This window comes from Elephantulus edwardii, unplaced genomic scaffold, assembly GCF_000299155.1.
Source record: "Elephantulus edwardii isolate Elephantulus edwardi_28Jun2011 unplaced genomic scaffold, EleEdw1.0 scaffold00010, whole genome shotgun sequence".
Classification (NCBI taxonomy): Eukaryota; Metazoa; Chordata; class Mammalia; order Macroscelidea; family Macroscelididae; genus Elephantulus; species Elephantulus edwardii.
Genome location: NW_006399760.1, coordinates 18,717,253 through 18,736,007, shown reverse-complemented (window position 1 = coordinate 18,736,007; position 18,755 = coordinate 18,717,253). Strand labels below are relative to the sequence as shown.

The window sequence follows — 18,755 nt, the reverse complement described above, 5'->3', positions numbered from 1 at the left end:
ATCAAGTTTCCCCTGACCACTGAAGAAAATAGAAAATAACATGAAGAAAATAGAAGATAACAACACACTTGTGTTCATTGAAGATATCAAGACCAACAGGCATCAAATCAAGCTGTAACAAAACTATATGGCGTTGATGTGGCCAACGTCAACAACACACCTTGACTAGGCCTGATGGAGGGAAGGTGGCTTATGGCTCAACTTGCCCCTGACTGTGATCCTTTAGATGTTGCCAACAAAATTGGGATCATCTAAACTCTGAGTCCAGCTGGCTGGCTAATTCTAAATATAAATTTTCTCACACACACAAAAAACCCCTTTGCCAGGGAATCTATTCTTTCTTATAGTGAAGCTAGAGGACAGAGTTGCCCTGGTGATTATGTGTAAAATATTGAGCTGCCAACTGAAAAGGTCAGCAGTTTGAATCCACCAGCTACTCCCATGGAAAAATATCAGTAGTCGCCTCCGGTAAAAAAAAGTATAGTATTGGAAGTAACTGTTCGTTGGAACTGACTCAAGCACTAGCGCTCGCTCTCTGTTTCTTTCTCTTTCTCTCTCTGTGTAGAGTAGATCCACCCATGTGGATTTTAAGGCTATAATCTTCATAGAAGACCACTGCCAAATTTTTCTTCTTTCTCCCATGGAGTAGCTGGTGAGTTTGAACTGCTAACCTTTGGATTCATATTTAAGCTCTAACCCAATACACCACTGAAGTCTGCCTTTGCTATAAATAGATGGTAATAAAAATTAATGCAATGAAAACAATGTTGTATTCATGAATTCTGGATAGACACTATAATCCACCAAGAACAAGACGTGTAAGTAAGCCTTCTCTTTACTTTGTTAACAAGAGACATTTCAAAGTATTAAAGATTAAAGACACACATCAAACTGAGTCTTTTTCTCTGATTAGGATCAAGACTAAAAGAGAACTGGAAAGAAAATGATTTCACTATTTTCAATGAGATTTAAGACTATGTTTACTGGCCAAAAATATCAACCACAAAGTTAATTTTCCTAATAAATACTAGACTTACCTCTGATTCCTTTACATTCTCTGGAAGGACCTTACAACAGAACATTTATTATGGTTGACTATATTTCTTCAGTCTAGATTCACATGTCCTTAGACAATGAAGCTACAGGCATAAAATTGGTGTGGAATCGACAACAACCAGCCCAAATGTCAGAAGGTTGTAAGGAACAGAAGTAATCTAGTCAGGCTTGCCAGGTTCCACCAATTATCTAATCAATAGTAATAAACAATGTGATTGCTAACATGAAAAATGTTCCTGTGCCAAACATTGTACCAAGTGCCACACACACACACACACACACTTTGCATTTGTGTTCATGATACCTCGTGACCATGAAGCCATTATATTCCTGTGCTGAGGAAACCAAACTGTACAGTAGGAACCTGCCAAAGATTTCTAGGAAAAGACACATCCAGGCTCCACACCAAGTTTATCTGACTCCAGGGCCTGTACTCTGGCTCTCAGCTTCCACAGAGCTGCGAGAAAGCAATTTTAAACCTCACAAACCTCAAAATAAAAGCCTGCTGTTCTTAAGCACAATTAAGACAATGGGTTGACACACCAGGAAAAATCATTCAGTATGTAATTAAGCATAATTACTGGTGGCCTCTAATTGTTTGGGAAAATAAGTTTCTCTCAGCTGACAAGCTATAATTCTGGTGTGTGCTGAGAATGTTCCAGTCTTTCCTTCGATCTATATATCTCTACTATATACATAGATTACTAGTGAAATTTCACAGAAATAACAGAATAGTTCCTTGACATCTACAAGATGAAACTTAGAAACAAGCCTGGGGCCCAGGGAGATCTTAACCATCCTGCCCAAATCTGCATTTTGTAAACAGGGAAATAAGTTACAGAAAAGTAAATTGTGAGGCATGTGTAGTGCTCTGACTTCCTGTCAAGTGCTCAAAACACCTCACTGATTAGACAGATTAAGGTCCAACCAACTAAAATTGAAAAAAGATGGCCTTACTGTTTAGCAGATGCATAACCTTTCTGAGCTCAGATGGAGATGATCGTCATAATAGCTACCTCTTGGGGTTTTGTAAGTGATACATGTAAAACAGTGGGATAGAAATTGGGCTGCTGGCACTTGATCAATATATTCAGTCATTAATACTTTTGCTTTGAGTCATAAGTTGCACAGGGATGAATGGCTGTGTAAATACTTTCAGGAGTATTGAAAAACCGAAAAGGATGGGTTATCATCTGGTCAAAAGCTGTTAGAGAAGATCTCCAATACCTCCTTCATGGAGTTCAACTATAAAGTCAAAGAGTTTAGAAATGGTTCTTTCAAGGAGGGAGCAGTTCTTGTGTTGTGCCCCTTAAACTCTGCCAGAATGAGCTTCACACTCAGTAGCCTTGATCTGGGAGGAAAATGTTTTAGGATAATGTTTCAAGAGAGCAAACTCAGGCCCAAAATTTCTGGCCTTAACTCAAGACCATAGTCGCTGGGCACATCTGACACAATTTCATAACAAAATCCACAAAGACATCCTACTTTGGTGAGTAGTAACTGAGGTTTTTAAAAGCTTTCCAATAGTCATCTAAAGTGCTTGCCTTGTTCAAACCAAAAAGTATTGAGGAAAACCAAAGATGCAGAGAAGCAATTAGTCTAAGTGACTAACAGGCTGTGCAAATCTCAACTGCCCAAGTTTTTCCCCTAAGACCTAAAGAACTAAACAGTGTCCAGCTACCACTGCAGGCCACTCTGAAAGGGATCACAGTAAAAGATCTTAGATGGAGTGGGGGGAATGGGGAACAAATCTCAAGACCCCCAACATAGCCACGTTTACCAGTTTGATAGAGGCTGGTGGAGTCAACACAACTACAGCCCGTTGTTACCCCGTCAAGCTCAGAACTAAACTCATCCCTAAGATTCAATTTTCAGACAGCCCTGTAAAGTGAACATAACACCAGGAAATGTTTATCTAGATATAGAGTTCAGCAGGCAGAGACAGGTAGGGTATAAAGATTAATGGACTCAAGAATCACAGAGAGGAAGTGGACAGTACAGTTACACTACAGGTACTGGTAATTAATGCCAGAAAACAAAAAGTGTATGAATGCTGAATGGAAATCCAATTTGCCCTGTAAACTTTTACTCATTTACAATAACAACAACAACAACCAAAAGTCTGTTGGAAAAGAGAGAGCAAATTTGAAATAAAGAAAAATGGCCAAATATTTACTGGGTAAATATTGTTATCACTGTAAGTTACAGAAAGATATACAAAGGAATTGAGGGCGATATTTACTAAGACATATTTGGCAATTACGCAGAAATGTGTCCTCACTTCTTCCTCACACCTCATGCAGACATCACTAAACAGTCACAGTACAGGTGCCCAAAGAGCCTAACTACGGCCTTAGAATCCTTCTCGGCTGTACTCCAGGGAGCCCCAGCACTCCAAGAAGCCCCTGACAGTGTTGTGTTTTAGGGGATAAAAGTATAAGCAGCCAACCAGAGAATGAAGCACAGAATTCAATGCTATGAAACAAAATGTCTTTGTATGAAAACTCAGTGTGATTTGCAAGCCTTCATTCAAATAAAATAAAAAAGAAGGAAGCACAGGACTCAGCAGAGACCAAGAATTATTTTTACTCAGATGCTTTCATTAAATGCCTATAACTCAGCTGAGAAAACATAATACATTGGTGTGTGGTACAGAAAAAAATTTCCAAAAGTCCAAGTTATAATACACATACACAATGTAAAATATTTTTATAAGGGCTTTTGCTGAAAAAGGACTCTCACAGAAAAACCTTCTCATTCCCCCAGGCTCTCATAAGAAAAAGCAGCAGCATCTGCATTTGAAGGTAGAAGAAGACTGCAGGGGCCCATTAAGGATTCCTCAGGCAGTGTGTGGTTTTGCCCCCCAGTAAGACCCACTGGAGAACAGTTCAGATCTCTAAGAAATGACACAAACTAAAGGCAGGGACACCCAGTCACATAAGCGGCACTCCAATGGCAGACACAGCAGGTATAGCTTAATTGCTGAGAGAGAATGAGGTATTAAGATGAAGGGAAAGAAAGCCTGGATTTGTGTCTTGTGTGGTATCAATGAGATGAATCCTGTCAGATCTCCGGGCTGCAGTTTGGAGAAGGGACAAAGATCTCAAGAAGGTCCTCTCCATGCCCTGCCTAACCACGTGAGGGGCAAGAAGTAACAAAAAATGAAATTCATGGCCACCAAGTCCATTCGATTCTGACATAAAGTTAGGAGAGTAAAACGGCCCAAACAAGGTTTTCAAAGCTGCGGCAAGAAGCTGTGCTTCAATACCAAAGGCACACGGCTCAATTCTGTCAGACGCTCAGTGGGAGAAGGATAGGAAATCTCCCGTGAGATTAACTGCCTCTGAAAATCTCCCAGAGGGTCAGCTATGGGATGGTTCTGATTTGACAGTACATAACAACAACAACAAACCCTAGGATCAGCAATGCAACTTATTACCTGAGGCCATCAGAGCACCATTGTTGTTGTTTACCATCAAGTCAGAACTGACTGATAGCTGACCCTCCAGCAGGTTTTTAGAGACAGGAAACTGAATGGAAGGAGACTGCCCATCTTTCTCCTTTGGAGCAGCTGGTAGATTTGAACTACGCACCTTTGCATTAACACTGTAATTCCTTATTAAGCTACCAGAGCTCCCTCTAGAGATCCCTAGGTCTTCATTAGCCAATAGAAAAGAAATAAACCAAGTGTTCCTTCCTGAGAAGACGTGAGTCTTGAGTGTGCCCAGGGCCAAGAAGGAAGATCAGAGTGGTAAGGCAGAAGGTGCCTAAGACCATTCCTTTACAAACGCTTGAGGACAGACTGGAAATAGTTGTTTGAATTTATTCAACTTATTTTGCTTTTTCTAAGGTGATTACGATTTGCTGTTCAGTCAGATTCTGTTATCTGAAGGTCTGCTTACTGGTGACTTCTCCCTCCAGAAGAAAACTCTAGTAGTCTAGCGGGTGTGGAGGTAGACATTATAAATACTTATTATTTTTGTAATTTCAACAAACTATAGATAACAAATATTTTGCCATTTTAATCAGTTTCACGTTTCACGGTTTTTTCCCAGAAGTGCTCTGCTCACAAACTTCTTCCGATTACAGTTGTCAGGGAATTCGTGTCAGGGAAAGAAAATAGGACCGAAGATCACAGTCTGGTGGGAAAGAAAAGGATTTTTTTTTCTAACTCTCTGTGATTAACTTGTATCATCATATACATTTCTCAAAATAATTCTCTCATAGAACTATCCTGCCTATTACTCCACAGGTGGCAAAGCCCGGTCCAGAGAGGTCTTTCTTTTGGATAAGGTCACACAACCCCTATTAAATTTGCTTATTGGGATGGGTTTGGGAACTAACTAATCAAATGCATATTAAATCACTCTTTAAGGTGCAAAGCATTATACAAATACTTGATAGGAGTATCAGCACTCAGCTTATCCTTTTAAAAATACGAGTTATTTAAGGGCAGCTTTCTATTTGATCCATCATTGGGTCCGCTCCAGCATTCAGAATAATTATGATAAGTGCTTAAATTAAATACTGCTTAATGAAATTGGATTTATAACATCATGTTTGAAATTCACAGAGTTTTTGACGTTTCATTCTAAAATTAAAGTTCTAATGAACACATACGTATCCCAGGCTGACATATGCCAGACATTACCTGTTGCTGTAATGTCGATTCTGACTGATAGAGATCCTCTAAGACAGAGAAGAAGTGTCCTGAAGGGTTTCCAAGGCTATAATCCTTACAAAAGCAGACTGTACTTCTTTCTCTCACAGAGTGGCTGTTGTTGTTATTGTTGTTTGGTGTCACCAAGTTAACTACAGCTCCTAGCAATCCTATGAACAACAGATCTGTACCCTGTCTTAGCCTGTGCCTTCCTCACCATCTCTGATAAGCTTAAACCCAGTGATACAGTTACTGCATCCAACTTGTTGAGGGTCCTTCTCTGACTCTCCACCTTTCCTGACACGATGTCTTTTTTCCAAGGACTGGCCCTTCCTGAAAACACGCCCAAAATATGTGAGACAGCATTTCACCATCCCTGCCTCTAAGAAGCCTCTCTGGTTTGCACGTCTCCCATGACAGATTTGCTTAGTTTTTTGGTACAGTTCATGGGATAGTCAACTCTTCACCAGTATCACAATTTGAAGGCATCGATTGTTATTTTGTCTCCCTTATTCATTGACCAACTTCTAATCTCCATAGCAACACTGCACAGTCTGTCTTAATCTCATTTTACAGATAGGGAAATCAGAATTCAGAAAGAGTAGGTAATATAGTTACATACCTAGTGAATAGCTGAGGCAGAAGGTTCAGATTTCAAAGCCTATGATCTTGTTTTGTGGAACTCCCAACAACATACAGATCCAGTTCACCCAGATCCCATGGCAATACGTTTCTGCACAACAACTAAGTCTTGTTGCTTAACAAACACAGTTCTTCCTTCATTTCCATAAATGCTGAGGGTTCCTTCTCAAATTCCACTTAATATTACCACAGCTTCATAATAATCAGCACTCTCCCACCACAGAGCCGAACGAACCTATTGCCTATATTCTTACAGATTCATAGTCTCTCTTCTCACCAATTTAATCACCAAATATTTGGTGAGAATCTTCCATGAGCCAAGCACTATTCTAGGCAGTGGGAACACAGCTGTGGTGAGACTCCTGAGGCTTCTTTACTCTAATGGGGTAGAGAGAAGGCAGACGCAAACAAGGAAAAGACAATAATGACCATTTCTGCTCATGTTATGTGAGATGATAAAAATAAGGCTCAGGAGGAGGGCTCTGGCTCTGAGGAGAAGAAGTCCAGAGAGCAGAGGTCCAGAGCAAGAAAAGGACAACCTTGAATCAGGAAGCCCCCCGTGTGCTGGAGAGTGGGCCAGTGTCCTTGGAGAAGGTAACGAGTGGAACTGTATGTGACAATAGGGACAGACCTAGGCAACAGCTGGTCCTGTGAAGCCCTGTAGGTCCTGACAGATAAAGTAAAAGAGTTGAGGGAAGAGTCAAAATAACATGGTTTGACTTTCTTGTAATTCACACAATCAGATATGCTTTCTGGGTTTTTTTAATGTTACTCTGGCTGCTCTATGGAGAGTTGGTGTTGGAAGGAATTATGAAGACAGACAAGCATGAAGGACAATTAACTGTCATTAAAGAAGTACAGACAGGCACAGGACACCTTTAAGTAATAAGTGAGAAATACAGATAAAGAAGACAAGATGGATTTGGGATTGATGGACGAGGTAGGTCCATGACGCAAGCATGGATGATGAAGTTGATGCAAAGAACTCCTGCAAATGCCCACAAATCTGAGACACTGATCTCCATGCCAGAGTCACAGGTCAGACCTCATGTACTAGACTTGGCCCAACCCTGATGGCTCTCCCCATCAGTGTTGGATCAGGACGGGATGTTCAGCGCTACTCTTTCTTATTCTCAGAGCCTTTGTCAGACATTGCTCTTCTTTTTTGCCCCCGAGTTCAAGCACACCAACTGTGCCATCATCTCAATAGTCCACAAATGAAGGAGAAAAAAAAGCAGAGTTACCATCTGATGTCAACTGTCACCAGGTCTGTCCTTAGCGACCAGTGACCCCATACATAGGAAAATAAAACATGCTCTGGTCCTGTGTCATCCCTAAGACTGGATGAGGACTGCACCACTGTGATCAATAGGATTTCACTGGCTGATTTTCAGAGGTAGAACACCAGGCCTGACGTCCTAGTCCACGTCAGTCTAGAAGCTCTGCTGAAACTAGGTCGGCAGCACAGCGACACATAAGCCTCCTTTGGTGGGTAGTGGCTGCACACTTGGCTAGGAATCAAAAAGGAAAAAGAATGTGACCCACATGGAAGAAGATAATTTGACTATCCACCATTTACTCCCCTGAGTCACCACTGCCCGTCATCCCCCTTCAGTTCCACAACAGTCCTGCATAGTGATATCACCTTCACTTTACAGGAAGGACCAATTAATCCCCACCTGCTCCGAGGCTGATCCACAGTTAAAGGCCAGTCTGTTCAACTCCAGTTCCCTCCTTCCCTCATCAACATCACCACATGTACAAAATCCAGCACTTTCATCCAGAAAGAATGACTTTCCCAAGTTCTAGATTGACTGAGTTCAACACAGCACTCCCAAAGCTCCAGTTTGCTGAGCTTCACCTTGTAACGTCATTCTCCTTTTACCTTAAATTTTCTAGGTAACAATACTTCCGTTCATTTACTCATTATTATTCATGCTTCCATGTGTCTGGCAACCTGGTAGATGAGACTAGAAAGCCAACAGAGAGAAGGGTACCGCCCCGGGTCAGGGGCTGAGGATCTAATGGGGGAAGTGAAGCAGCAGGGAAGGACAGCAGTTTATATCTTAGAGGGTATAGAAAGCTTTGTAAGGACTCGGGTTAAATGACACTGAATGCTTTGGGGACGTCACTGTTTTTCTGTCACACTGGCCCCTTTTATGTAGGTAACTTCACAGATTCACTCCATTATTCTGTAGAGAACTGTCTCATAAAAAAAAATGTGTCAGCTTTAAAAAAATGCAAAGTCTCAGGCAAAGTAAGCCTTTTCTATTTTAAGCAAGCATTGAGAACGCTAGCAATGCTAATCAGTACCTCGCTAGACAGTTAGGACCAATTGTGAGTGCAACGTAGGGAATGATAGTAATGGTGCATATTTATTGACTGCCAGATCCCGGCACCCAGGAAATGTGCTACAGAAATTACCTCCCTGAATCCTCAGACAACCCAAGGAGGAGCATGATATCAGGAGAAAGCTGAAGACCCCAAACTTTAGGATAAAGTACTTGTTGGAGAAGAGTACCAAATATCTCACAGACTGTCAAAAGAACTGACAGACATGTCATAGGAAAAGTGCAGCCAGAGTGCTCCTTAAAGGCCAACAGGGCAAAGCTTCATCTCACATACTTTGAGCATGTTGGTAGAAGAGGCTACTCCTTGGAAAAGGACACCATTCCTAGATAAAGACTCTAACAAGATAGATTGACACAGTGATTGCATCGATGGGCTCAAGAATGTCAGAACGAAGAGCATGACACAGAATGGGGCAGGGTAAAGATCTATTTGTTCATTAGGTCTCTATGAGTCATGCTCTACTTGATGGCACCTAACCATAACAAAGGATTTGCAAACGGCTAATTAATGCAGTTGTTAGAAGGGTGCTCTGGTTGCCTAGTAGTAAGGAGTCCTGGCATCAACCCCCTAGTATTAAGGAGTCCTGATATCAACCCCAAAGCATTCATTTCAATTCCACCAGCTGCTCCTCAGAAAAGCATGGGTAACCGCCTCTCTTGCAATTTACAGCCTCTGAAAACCCACTGGAAGGGCAGCTATGAGTCAATTCCTGCAGATTGGTACACAACAACAACAATGCCATTTACACACTCAGCTGCTAATTGAAAGGATGGAACTTTGAGCTCACCCGCAAGCACCACAGAAGGCCTGGTGGTCTGTTTCTCAGAAATCTGCCATGGACATTATGGAGCACAGTGCTCCTTGGACACCTATGAGGTCCTCATGAGTAGGAATTAGCTCAAAGGCTATTACTAGTTGGGGTTTGGTACCCAGTTAGTAAACATAGGATAGAACACAAGTCTGATTTCTTGACCAATCTTCTAATCTGATAAGACTAAGGTGAGCCTTCAAGAAAACTAAAGGGTTGGAAACTTAAAAAAAAAAAAGAAGAGTTCTTGAAGTTAGCTTTCTTTTGCCTGGAGGAAAAGCTCTTGGCAGGTCATTAAAAGCATGTTCAGAATATTTTTTAAAGTAAATTGAGACAGAGCTGCTCTCCCTGGGGATTTAAAAAAAAAAAAAAGGCTTCGCCCTCATCCTGGTGAGTAAAGAAAGAGATAAAGAATGTCCAGGCCGGGTGTCTTGTTGGCCCCTAGGGAACACTGAGATGCATCTAACTGTCTGCCAGACTTGGAAAACCTCCTCTAACTATTCCTTCTTCATGGACCATTTCCAACCACCCTGCTGAAAACTGTCACTACACATATCTAAGGTGCTTTCTTCCTGTCTTTCTACAGTTGAACAAAAGCGTCCTGAGGTCAGGAGCCAGGACTCCCCACCCCTGCATCCTATCTTCAGTTCCTCTCCCTAAAGGGGTCTTCAGTGGTCCCCTGTAAATACATTATTTATTCCATAAATAACCATTTGAGCTGCCTAGAAAGATCTACTATAACCCAAGTAAACACTTGGATGCCTTTTCCAGATGGTTCCTTATCTGAGATTATAGGCAGGACTGAAAAAGTCACACTCAGTCAGGACGTCTCGTGTCAATGTGGTGACAAGTGAGCAGCTGGAAAGATGTATTTAGACATAAGAGGACAGACCAAAGGACTCTAACAGGACTCCTGGACTGGATTGTGGGACAGATCTCCAGATGAACCAGAAGGCAGGAAATTGCTTTCATCTTAAGCCTGCTGAGAGGTCCCTGTCACACTGGGTCCTGTGTCTCTCATCAGCCTCTGAGTGTGGCAGGAAGTTCTGTTGTCCTACAGGGGTGGGGCATGTTGGTTCTCTTGTCCTCCTACCTCTTCTCCTTCCTCCTTCAAAATCAGCTCCATCACAATAGCCAGACATCTCCTCAGACATACACTGAATTCTCATCATTCTTCCAATGATGCCCAGAAGTCTGGACTGGAGGTTAGGAACTGCTGGATTTTGAGCCAGCATCAGAAAAAAGGGGTTTTTTCCCTCTAAGATTAATTTGGACCAATTTCTAAATGACTGTTGCTGTTGTTCAGTGCCACTGAGATAACTATAACTCAGAGTGATCCTACGAACAATAGATCAGAACCTCGTCCTATTCTGTACCATCCTTGTGATCTCCATTGTGTCCAAGCCCATTGTTACAGTCACTGTATCAATCTATTTTGAAGGTGCCTTTTTTCAAAGGACTGGCCATTAGTGACAACATGTACAAAGCAGGTGAGCCAAAGCCTCCCCATCCTCGCCTCTGAGAAGCACATCCTCCAAGGCACCTGTGGAAAGAATCAGTGAAGACTATGTCATAGCAGCCAAAACAAAGCCATGGAGCTGACTGTGGACCAGATCATCAGTTAATCATGTGCAAGTTCAAATTGAACCTGAGAAAAATTAGAACAAATCCATGAAAACCACAATATAATCTGGAGTCTATCCCAACTGAATCAAAAAACCCTTTCAAGAATAAATGTGATGCACTGAAACGAATGTCCCAAGACCAGATGAGTTACGGAAGGACATCGTCCATGAAGAAAGTAAAATGTCATTACTAAGAAAGGAAAGACCAAAACGGGTGTCAGGAGAGACTCTAAATGTGCCCTGGAACACAGAATATGAAAAAGCAAAAATAAAGTGAAAGAATGCTGCAGTAAGAGAGTTGAACAGAAGATTGCAAAGAGCAGGTTGAGAAGACAAAGCAAAGTATGACAGTGGAATGTGCAAAGACATGGAGTTAGAAAAGTAAAGGGGAAAAAACAGTCTTTCTCAAGCTGAAAAAAACTAAAGAACAAATCCAAGCCTCAAGTTGCAACACCTGACAGATTCTATAGGCAAATGACGTATAACCCCAGTAATCATTCTCCCACATATACTTCTACATAAACACGATTGAACTTGCATAGGAGGAAGGGACAGAAGCACATGGGTTCAGCAAAATTGAGATAAGATCTCAGTTGTCTGGATCAATGGGCAAAGCTGGACTCTATGCCTGTCTGTAATGTCACATGTGGATGCATTAGTGCTGCTGTGTCAGAAGTCCAAGACCTTCACAAGAGACAGCTACTGATGTGGTTGAAGCAATAGCAGGTTGACGTTCTCTTTAGGAAGAAGGCAGTTTTTGTGGCACACCTACAGATAACTCCACTTTCCCTATTGCTGTTGTTGCTGTTATGTGCCATTGAGTTGCCTGCGAGTCATAGTAACCCTGTGTACAATAGCTCTAAGAATCTGTTCTATCCTGAGCCAATCTTACTCCAACACACCTGCTCCCTTATCCCAGTTACTGTGTCAATCCATTTCACTTGAGGTCTTCCTCTCCTGTGCTGTCCCTCCACCCTTCCAACCATGATATCCTTCTCTAATGACTGGTCCCTCTTGGCCACCTGCCCAACATATATGAGATAGTGCTTCAAAGTCCTTGCCTCTAAGGAGCAGTCTGGCTTCACCCTCTCCAGGATAAACCTGTTTGTTCTTTTGGAAATCCATGATATGTTCAATACTCTTCTCCAGCACTACAACTCAAAGGCATCAATTCTTCTTCTGTCATCCTTGGTTATTGTCCAGCTCTCTGATGCATAACAAGGAATTGTGAAGACTATGGCCTGACTCAGGTGTAACAGTCTCCAGATGAACACTATTGCTCATTACCCCTTCACCCCCTCCCATTAGCACTTTTGAGAGTTCCCTCAGCCTTCCCCAGTGCAATTCATCTTTCAATTTCATTACGGAACCAAGTCACATTTGCCAGAGAGCAGGACCAGTACTGAATGCATTTGTTACTTCCATAATGAGGAAGTATCCTTCATCTGCTCCTTTTAATAAAATGCTTGCCTGTCAGATATTGCTCTTAAGCTGAGCATCCAAATTAAGACAGGTAGGAGGAAGGTTTGGCCATCCACTTCCAAAATAACAGGCCTTCAAAGACTCTATGTACAATAGAGCAAAACACTTAGAGTAGACAAACAGATATGGCAGCTGAGGCTGAGCCCTCATGCTGGGAAACGTAACTGAGGAGGAACACCTGTAAGAAGACAATAATGACTTAAATGTGGAATGTGAGAAACACGAATGGTGAAAAAGTGGACATTGTTAAGAAAGAAATGGAATACATAAATATGGACATTTTGAATAAGACTTTCCTTATAGACAGCTAAATGGCCACAATTAAGAGAACAACATGGGGATCCATGAACATTTAATTATGCTCATGTAAAATATATACCTAAACTAAGAAACTGTTGTCTGAACAGAGCAAAGGAACACTGCATGGTTTAAAATCTGCAAAGGTTGCACCAATGGAAACTCTAAGAACTGGAATATGTTTATAGAGATAGAGAGAGATGATAGAGATAGAGAGAGAGAGAGAGATGATAGAGATAGAGAGAGAGAGAGAGAGATGATAGAGATATAGATGATATAGATAAAGACAGAGAGGTAGAGGTAGATTAGATATAGATTAGATATAAATAATTAATATAATATAGATATAGATATTATAAATATAATAGAGAGATAGACATAGATGACAGATATAATCTCCTCAAAAAAACAACAAAATAAATAATTCTTTTAGAAAAAGAAAATACTATGGATTGCACTAGCCCAAATTCCAAATGACTGTGAGGTGGTGCAGAAGCGAGCAGCGGCATTTCATTCCATTCTGCGCAGGGCCAAGTCCAGAGCAACTACCAGCAGCACCACCATTTTACCACCACCAGACAACACCAAAGCCTCCAGAATCGCTGGCTTTGGATGCCTCTACCTTCAGTAAGTCGGGAATCAGCAACTGCCGTCCCTGTTCTCTGCTTTCCAATGATATCATAAAGCGTGTCAGTCGCACACCCCTCCTTCCTCTTGAAGCCTCCACATATCAGTGAGTCGGTATTTACCTACATTTCCTCCGTCTTCACTTTCACAGCCAGTTATTTCACTCTAGAGCCAGACACTCTTATTTGCTCTCCTCCTCCTCTTATGCTGTTTAGACATTAAGTTAGACTGAAATTTACTTAAAGAATTAATTGCTCCCATTTCCACCCCCTTCTTGCCACTGGCCCTAGGGAAACTGTGTTCTCCCCTCCATCCTACGTAAACTCGCCCTCCTGCACTCTTGATTAGGCTCCGTCCAAACTCGCCCACACATGTCTTCACCATCTCCTTCATCCATCACTAAACACACGCCTCAGTTTGCTATCCTAAGAATTATTAAACATTCCACCTTCTTTGTTTCTACTTTACCAAGCTTTTATCAAGATAGATCTACCACACTCCACATCCATGCCAGTCCCTTCAGTGCCAGCAAAGCCCCGACCCCACACTCGGTGGCCCTGCTGCCGCGTGCCATAGCCCTCTCTGCACCACTGGCTTCTGCTGGTCGCCTCTCACTGCTCCTCTCCTGCAGCCTTGCAGTCTCCCAGCATTCTCACTTCATCCAACCCTCGACATCTTCCAATTGTCTTTATTCTAAGCCTGAGTCTTTCCTAGGCTTGCTTTAGGGTTTTAGGGTTTTGTTTTTACTTCTTATGTCTTTTAACTAGGCTTTCTCAACTCAGACCTCTATGTACCATTTATCACACTTTCTAAGGAACCCTAGTGGTGTAGGATGTTAAATGTCAGCCGTTCGAATCCACCAGCCCCTGTGCAGAAGACAGATCAACAGTCTCCTTCTATGAAGATTTAGGGTCTCAGAAATGCACCCAATAGAGTGTGTCATGAGGCAGAAACAGCTCCATAGCAGTGGGTTTGATCACAACTTTCACCATCTCCACGTACTTTCTAGTCTACTGTTAACTTAGCATGTCTCTAAATCAATTCATTTTTCCTGAAAGATACCACCAAGAAATTTCTATTTTACTATTTTAAGGGGGAAATCAATATTATGTGCTATATATAAAGGGTTGTTGCCGGCTGCCATCTAGTCCATTTCCATTCACAGTAACCCCACATGTGCAGACAAGAGCTGCCCCATGGGGTTTTCATGGCTGTGACCTTTGAGAGGCAGATCCACCAGGCCCTTTCTCCACGTGTCTTTGAGTGGGGTCCCATTACTATCCTTTCAGCTGGCAGTTGATCACTTAACCATTTGCCAAACCTGGGTCCCTGACTTTAAAAATCCTTTGCCATGGGCTTTTCTACAAAGATGGTGCCAAAAGCAAAGAAGGAAGTCTCTGCCCCTCCCAAAACTGTAGCCAAAGCAAAGGAGTTAAAGGCCAAGAAGGCAGTCCTGAAGGGCATAAACAGCCACAAAAAAAAAGAAGAAGATCCGCACTTCACCCACCTTTCGGAGGCCTAAGATGCTAAGACTCTGAATGCAGCCCAAAAACTCCCCAGAAGAGTGCCCCAGGAGAAGTAAGCTGGCCACTATGCCATCATCATTATCAAGTTTCCCCTGACCACTGAAGAAAATAGAAAATAACATGAAGAAAATAGAAGATAACAACACACTTGTGTTCATTGAAGATATCAAGACCAACAGGCATCAAATCAAGCTGTAACAAAACTATATGGCGTTGATGTGGCCAACGTCAACAACACACCTTGACTAGGCCTGATGGAGGGAAGGTGGCTTATGGCTCAACTTGCCCCTGACTGTGATCCTTTAGATGTTGCCAACAAAATTGGGATCATCTAAACTCTGAGTCCAGCTGGCTGGCTAATTCTAAATATAAATTTTCTCACACACACAAAAAACCCCTTTGCCAGGGAATCTATTCTTTCTTATAGTGAAGCTAGAGGACAGAGTTGCCCTGGTGATTATGTGTAAAATATTGAGCTGCCAACTGAAAAGGTCAGCAGTTTGAATCCACCAGCTACTCCCATGGAAAAATATCAGTAGTCGCCTCCGGTAAAAAAAAGTATAGTATTGGAAGTAACTGTTCGTTGGAACTGACTCAAGCACTAGCGCTCGCTCTCTGTTTCTTTCTCTTTCTCTCTCTGTGTAGAGTAGATCCACCCATGTGGATTTTAAGGCTATAATCTTCATAGAAGACCACTGCCAAATTTTTCTTCTTTCTCCCATGGAGTAGCTGGTGAGTTTGAACTGCTAACCTTTGGATTCATATTTAAGCTCTAACCCAATACACCACTGAAGTCTGCCTTTGCTATAAATAGATGGTAATAAAAATTAATGCAATGAAAACAATGTTGTATTCATGAATTCTGGATAGACACTATAATCCACCAAGAACAAGACGTGTAAGTAAGCCTTCTCTTTACTTTGTTAACAAGAGACATTTCAAAGTATTAAAGATTAAAGACACACATCAAACTGAGTCTTTTTCTCTGATTAGGATCAAGACTAAAAGAGAACTGGAAAGAAAATGATTTCACTATTTTCAATGAGATTTAAGACTATGTTTACTGGCCAAAAATATCAACCACAAAGTTAATTTTCCTAATAAATACTAGACTTACCTCTGATTCCTTTACATTCTCTGGAAGGACCTTACAACAGAACATTTATTATGGTTGACTATATTTCTTCAGTCTAGATTCACATGTCCTTAGACAATGAAGCTACAGGCATAAAATTGGTGTGGAATCGACAACAACCAGCCCAAATGTCAGAAGGTTGTAAGGAACAGAAGTAATCTAGTCAGGCTTGCCAGGTTCCACCAATTATCTAATCAATAGTAATAAACAATGTGATTGCTAACATGAAAAATGTTCCTGTGCCAAACATTGTACCAAGTGCCACACACACACACACACACACTTTGCATTTGTGTTCATGATACCTCGTGACCATGAAGCCATTATATTCCTGTGCTGAGGAAACCAAACTGTACAGTAGGAACCTGCCAAAGATTTCTAGGAAAAGACACATCCAGGCTCCACACCAAGTTTATCTGACTCCAGGGCCTGTACTCTGGCTCTCAGCTTCCACAGAGCTGCGAGAAAGCAATTTTAAACCTCACAAACCTCAAAATAAAAGCCTGCTGTTCTTAAGCACAATTAAGACAATGGGTTGACACACCAGGAAAAATCATTCAGTATGTAATTAAGCATAATTACTGGTGGCCTCTAATTGTTTGGGAAAATAAGTTTCTCTCAGCTGACAAGCTATAATTCTGGTGTGTGCTGAGAATGTTCCAGTCTTTCCTTCGATCTATATATCTCTACTATATACATAGATTACTAGTGAAATTTCACAGAAATAACAGAATAGTTCCTTGACATCTACAAGATGAAACTTAGAAACAAGCCTGGGGCCCAGGGAGATCTTAACCATCCTGCCCAAATCTGCATTTTGTAAACAGGGAAATAAGTTACAGAAAAGTAAATTGTGAGGCATGTGTAGTGCTCTGACTTCCTGTCAAGTGCTCAAAACACCTCACTGATTAGACAGATTAAGGTCCAACCAACTAAAATTGAAAAAAGATGGCCTTACTGTTTAGCAGATGCATAACCTTTCTGAGCTCAGATGGAGATGATCGTCATAATAGCTACCTCTTGGGGTTTTGTAAGTGATACATGTAAAACAGTGGGATAGAAATTGGGCTGCTGGCACTTGATCAATATATTCAGTCATTAATACTTTTGCTTTGAGTCATAAGTTGCACAGGGATGAATGGCTGTGTAAATACTTTCAGGAGTATTGAAAAACCGAAAAGGATGGGTTATCATCTGGTCAAAAGCTGTTAGAGAAGATCTCCAATACCTCCTTCATGGAGTTCAACTATAAAGTCAAAGAGTTTAGAAATGGTTCTTTCAAGGAGGGAGCAGTTCTTGTGTTGTGCCCCTTAAACTCTGCCAGAATGAGCTTCACACTCAGTAGCCTTGATCTGGGAGGAAAATGTTTTAGGATAATGTTTCAAGAGAGCAAACTCAGGCCCAAAATTTCTGGCCTTAACTCAAGACCATAGTCGCTGGGCACATCTGACACAATTTCATAACAAAATCCACAAAGACATCCTACTTTGGTGAGTAGTAACTGAGGTTTTTAAAAGCTTTCCAATAGTCATCTAAAGTGCTTGCCTTGTTCAAACCAAAAAGTATTGAGGAAAACCAAAGATGCAGAGAAGCAATTAGTCTAAGTGACTAACAGGCTGTGCAAATCTCAACTGCCCAAGTTTTTCCCCTAAGACCTAAAGAACTAAACAGTGTCCAGCTACCACTGCAGGCCACTCTGAAAGGGATCACAGTAAAAGATCTTAGATGGAGTGGGGGGAATGGGGAACAAATCTCAAGACCCCCAACATAGCCACGTTTACCAGTTTGATAGAGGCTGGTGGAGTCAACACAACTACAGCCCGTTGTTACCCCGTCAAGCTCAGAACTAAACTCATCCCTAAGATTCAATTTTCAGACAGCCCTGTAAAGTGAACATAACACCAGGAAATGTTTATCTAGATATAGAGTTCAGCAGGCAGAGACAGGTAGGGTATAAAGATTAATGGACTCAAGAATCACAGAGAGGAAGTGGACAGTACAGTTACACTACAGGTACTGGTAATTAATGCCAGAAAACAAAAAGTGTATGAATGCTGAATGGAAATCCAATTTGCCCTGTAAACTTTTACTCATTTACAATAACAACAACAACAACCAAAAGTCTGTTGGAAAAGAGAGAGCAAATTTGAAATAAAGAAAAATGGCCAAATATTTACTGGGTAAATATTGTTATCACTGTAAGTTACAGAAAGATATACAAAGGAATTGAGGGCGATATTTACTAAGACATATTTGGCAATTACGCAGAAATGTGTCCTCACTTCTTCCTCACACCTCATGCAGACATCACTAAACAGTCACAGTACAGGTGCCCAAAGAGCCTAACTACGGCCTTAGAATCCTTCTCGGCTGTACTCCAGGGAGCCCCAGCACTCCAAGAAGCCCCTGACAGTGTTGTGTTTTAGGGGATAAAAGTATAAGCAGCCAACCAGAGAATGAAGCACAGAATTCAATGCTATGAAACAAAATGTCTTTGTATGAAAACTCAGTGTGATTTGCAAGCCTTCATTCAAATAAAATAAAA

At 41.5% G+C, this 18,755-nt stretch overlaps 1 protein-coding gene and 1 pseudogene across 1 annotated transcript in view; one reads left to right on the top strand and one right to left on the bottom strand.

The window, feature by feature from the left end:
* Positions 1-18,755, bottom strand: part of KIF5C (kinesin family member 5C) — a 204,958-nt gene that overhangs the window by 145,342 nt on the left and 40,861 nt on the right. The gene's annotated exons all lie outside the window — the stretch shown is intronic.
* On the top strand, positions 14,919-15,410 carry LOC102843324 (annotated as a pseudogene).